Genomic DNA, 5,726 nt, shown 5'->3' with positions numbered 1-5,726 from the left:
TGGGATATATATATATATATATATATATATATATACATACACACACACACACACACACCAAATTAGAAATTGTGGAAATATAGAAATATATCATACATAGAAATTGTGGAATTAAAAACTAGCACACTGTTATCATTTATTTTTCAATGTCTGTAAATTGAAAATATTTTTCTACACTGTCATAAATTAATTATTAATCTAATTTCTAATTTAATTTACAGAAAAGTTTACAAATGATAATAGTGTGCTAGTTTTTAATTCCACAGATTCTAAAAACAAAAATTATAATTGTACTGAAAGATTTAAGAAAAAATCTGGTTTACATTACTGAAAAAAAATAAAAAGTAATAAAGGTTTTTATTTTGCTGCAAAGATCATTAATGCTGCATTATTGTATATTGATTTTAGATTTATCAATCTGTTTTTGATTATATATATTTAGAAATTGAAGTAGAATAGTGTATGTGACACACTGGCTATCATCGTTATTAATTGCATACTTAATCATTTATGTAAAATTAGATTATAAATAATTATTTAACAAACAAACTTATAATTTTAAAATGAATTCAAATCATTTTAAAATTATAAAGGTTAATTTAAATTAAAATAAAATATAAAATTTTTGTAGAAGAAAAAATATTTGGAAAAAATATTTATCAATGAGTTTTAAGATTTATTAGTAAGGTATTGTTGCTATTTGATTTAAAATTCAGATAAGAATAAATAAATCATATTTTATACTATTAAATTTTTAAATAAAAATATTAAGGTAATATTTTTAAGTATTTCATTTTTACTCAGAATTTAAAGAATATCAGAATGACCAAATAAACTTATCTAAAGAATATGTGAAATTTATAATAGTATAATTCAATTATCAAAAAATTGAAATTATGTTACAAACATATATATAAAAAAGCAATATTAAATAAACATTCTAATATATTATTTCCACATTAATTCATCAGGATGATTCAAGTCTTCATATGAAACAGACTACTTAATGGATTATGCTTGTGACATGTATGTATTTGCATAACTTATAATAACATCAGATATATTAATATGCTTTAGTCAGGAGTGAATTCATATATGCATTCAGTTAAATTCCATTCATATATATCATACTCTTTAAATACACAATAAGATGAACTCTTTACCTGTATGTAGAGACTTCTGAATCCCTCTGTATCAAATAAAGTAATGAAAGCATAATTTAAATCATCCATTTTACCATAAATTTTAGCAAAATTAATTTGTTTTGCTTGTTCAATATTTTGCAAATTTTTTTTATACAAGTTATAATAAAAGGTTGTTAAAACTGTAACAGTTCAGTATGATGTATATACTGTATTTCCTTGAATAAATCCATCTTTGAATAAACCCTGGGGAATAAAACTGCTGCTAAAATTGAAAAGCATAGGAAACATGTTGAAATACTGTAATGTGTAATGTAGTTTAGAGTGACAGGTAAGGAATTTGAGTAAAATTCTATTTCAAATTGTGAAGAGTTGGAAAGCATTTCCTATTTCATGGTCTACAGGAAAACATTTTTTGAAATAAAATGATAAAATTAATGATTTTGTTTCAAAAAATGTTAGACACTATTTAATATTGTCGAATATTGAGTATGAGAAAGTTATGATTGAGTTTGTGATTTGAGAGATTATCATCTAAAGGGCAATTAGGAAAACTAGTTCAAAATTGCTATTTTCTTCTCAAAGAGATAGTAAGTTTGAACCAAAAGATGATTTTGATTCCTACAATGAATTGAAGCAGACATGAATGACAATGCATTAACCAAATTGGAAGACATTAAATCAGGTTAACTATGAAAACAGTAATTATTTCAAATGTAGCTATAACCCATAAATACAGTCAATAAATTGTTGATAGTTCAGAAATTGTAAAAGTAATTAAGGTATTTCATTCAAGTAAATCTAGGCCTTGGAAAAACCTCGGGTTTTCAAATAAACCTCAGGAATATATACTTTTTAAAATAACTCCCAGGGTTTAATCAAGGAAATATGGTATTTGCCTATTGTAGTTTTAGTTTTGTTAGTTCTTATTTGGAATGTCATTTAAAAATTGTACATTACAATTCTGTTTCACTAAAAATCATGTTCCAAAAAGTGGTTGTATGTTTTAATGATTTATTCTTTTCTATATCTTTGATATTTGACCTGAAGATGACCATTAAATGATGGTTGAAAATGTTCTTTTAATTAATTTGTCATTTTGCTGGAATAATAAGATGTGTTTTATCTGTAATGTGTTAATTTAATGTTTGTTGGTAAGAAATGATATTTCAAATCCTGATTTCATAAGTTATAATAAAATTTGTCAATTCAGAAAAATTCTAACCAAGATTTCAATAAAATTTACCTGTAGTATTAGTATTGTACCGGTACATATCTAGGATCTGTCTACAATGTGTTGCTTTCAGTCTAATACTGGATAGTGTTAAAATCTGAAATAAAACAGAGAAAAGATTTCTTTGAGGAATCTATTTAATTTAAACTATTTTTGCTTGAATTAAAAATTGTCCTTGTTTGAAAAAGTAAACAGGTTTGTTATAAGAGTGAATAATTCTAAAAGATAGTTATAGGGTGTTTTTATTGATAATTAGACAACATTCACACTAGTTTATACCAGTATACCAGTTTTATGAATTGAATATTTCAAAATTTGATTGTGTCTATGGCAATCAAATGCCAACTGTTATAACAAAAGATGATAGAATCAAGTATAAAAGAAATTTCAGCATAATTTTATGTTCATTCTTATTTTTGTTATATGATTTAATGTAAATGTTTCTCTAGTTAATATCGGTAGCTAAAAAATATTAACAAAATGGAATGATTTAAAAATTCTTATATTAATTCTGAATTTCTGAACATTTCTGAATCTTTGTTTTATGATCTGCTCATTTTTATTACAAATTAAAAATAAATTTGTTCAGTTTCTAGCAACTTTATTTCAGAGGAATGATTAGACCATTTCAACTGTATGTTATCAACATAATTTGAAATTGCATTGAACAAATTATTCATGAAATGTGGAAAGTATTAAGGTCATTTTGTTCATTATTGCATGTTGTTTGTATAAAGATTGAAAACAATTTAATGGTTTACTATTTCATAAGACAATAAAAATATTTCAAAAAAGATTGATTTTTCAGCGGTACTGTATGTTCAGGAAAGAATAGAAGGGGCCAATAGGCCAATATTGTTCTCTAAGAAAAAATTCTGTGTATGTCTTTTTAGGTTTATCTAAGAAGAAAAACTTTTGTTGCATAAATCTTTCCCAATGTGCCCTGATAACATTATCTTCGTACAAGATGATTTTTAATTAATATTAAAATCATTTGTTGGAAATTATTCTTTTCAAAATTTTATGATCATTGATGATTTTTTAATAAAATGATATCTTTTTCTTTATTCTTATAACTGGTAAATAATAGATCTAGAGTGTATAATAATATGTTAGTTTGATTATATTACTTAAAATTTAGTTCAGATATCCTTGATTTAAAAGATATATCTTAACTTCTTTTTTCATTTTAAAATTTTGAAAAAATTTAACATTCATTGCTTTGAAAATATTTCATGATAGTTCAAGCATTAAATACAACTAGGTCAGAAAGAGAAATGTGAAGAATTTGAAAATAATATGATTATTTACTATGTTTAGTTTTGAAAAAAATATACCAGAACTTAAAATGCTTTTTTAGAACCAAAACTAAGAAAAATAACAGTACTATATAAAAATATAATTAAAAGTATATCTGCTAATAATTTAAATTATCAACAAAAGGTTTTTAACATTACTGTATTTTTTCATATTTTAATTATAGTAATATATACTTTTTAGTGTAATTTATATCATAATATATGAGAATAGATAATTGAAATGATGATAAAAAAATAATGTAATTTATTTGAAATCTAATTAAAATGATTTTAGAAAATTATTTCTTTATTATTATATTGTTTATTAGAAATTGGCATTTTTCAAATAGGTTTCTGGAAAATCTGATTCTATAAATTCTATATTTATAAAAAGGAATATGAATGCATTATATGAGGAATTATGATGAAAATATGACAGATTATTTATTATATGTGATTCTACTAATTAAAGTGCCATTAAACAAAAAATAATTAAAATAAAATTTTGAATATATATAAATTTTCATGTAAATTATTTTAAAATCTGGATTTAAGCAGTCAGAGATTATAAAAGAAAGTACAGTGGAACCTCTATATTCATAATATTTGATATTCATCACATTTTGATGACTTTTTATTTTTCCATATTTGTCAGTATTTTTTATATTCGTCATTATTCCCAACACCAGAAGTGGCACTACAATCACATGCTCATGCCAATCAGCTAAGCTAGCTGTAGTTAATCAGTCTGCTATGTGTGGTCGTCATGTGTGTTGTTGAGTTATTAAAAAGTAGTCAATGCGAGAAACAAAGTTCCAATTGCTACAAAGTGGCACCCAAATGTTGCTATAGTCAACCAAAATACAAATACATTGAATGATAATGTAATTGCCTACTTAAGTTTTAAAAAGCAGACAAAAACATGCAACACTGGACAAGTTCTTTATGAAATCGAGTGCTACTGAATCATCAGCGAAACAGGCCCATGATCATAATTGGAATTGCTAATGTTTTAATTGATATGTCTTTTTCTAAACAATAATACTGTTCTTTCCCTTCTACCACTATATCTTTATTGTACTAAATAAATAAAGTTTTACAAACAACATAATTTTTATTCTTGTAGCTTTTTTTCAGGATGGGAATGGATTAATTGAATATCAGTTATTTATTATGAGAAAAATTGTTTCTATATTTGTCATATTCCATATTCGTTAGGTCGTTGGGAACAGATTAATGACGAGAGAGTTATAGAGGTTCCATTGTAATTAGAAATGGTGAATACTGTGCTAAAATTGAGTCTTAATGCTGTAAAGAAATCAGCTGTATTAAATAAGTAATTTATTGAACAAAACAATTTTCTTACGTTAGTTTATTGTATAATGTATATAAAGTTAGTTAATAAGGTTATACAAAGGCTGTTTTTTTTCAAGCTCCCATAATCCATAAAACAAAGACAAGTGTAAATAACAAAATGAATTTATTACCAAAAGTTAGGTACATACATGATTACTTTTCGACGTAATCACTGTGAAGATTAAGAAATTTGTCATATCTGTGGACGAGCTTTTCCATTGCCTTGTCATAGAATGTTGCCGCCAGTGAATTGAGATGGCCTTAATTAACAATGTTGTTTTGAAAATCGTCATTAGTTCATTAGTCTCAAACCTCTGCCCTGCTAGCCACGTTTTCAGTTCAGGAAAGAGGTGAAAGTCTTCATACATTAAAAAGTTTTAAGCTATGTGGAAGTCGTTGCCACTTTTAAACACCCAGCATATAGCCCTGATTTAGTGCCAAGTGACTTCCACCTCTTTCCTGAACAGGAAAAGTGGCTAGGAGGGCAGAGGTTTGAGACTAATGACGATTTTAAAAAAAAAAACGTTAGGGCCCATCTCAAGCTATTGGTGGCAACATTCTATGACAAGGGGATGGGAAAAGCTCATCCACAGATATGATAAATGCCTGAATCTTCACAGTGATTATGTTGAAAAGTAACCATGTTTGTACCTAACTTTTGGTAATAAATTCATTTTGTTATTTACACTTGTCTTT

Source organism: Centruroides sculpturatus, unplaced genomic scaffold (assembly GCF_000671375.1).
Source record: "Centruroides sculpturatus isolate CEXI.00-Female unplaced genomic scaffold, Cexi_2.0 scaffold96, whole genome shotgun sequence".
NCBI classification, from domain to species: Eukaryota; Metazoa; Arthropoda; class Arachnida; order Scorpiones; family Buthidae; genus Centruroides; species Centruroides sculpturatus.
This window is presented reverse-complemented; position numbering follows the sequence as displayed.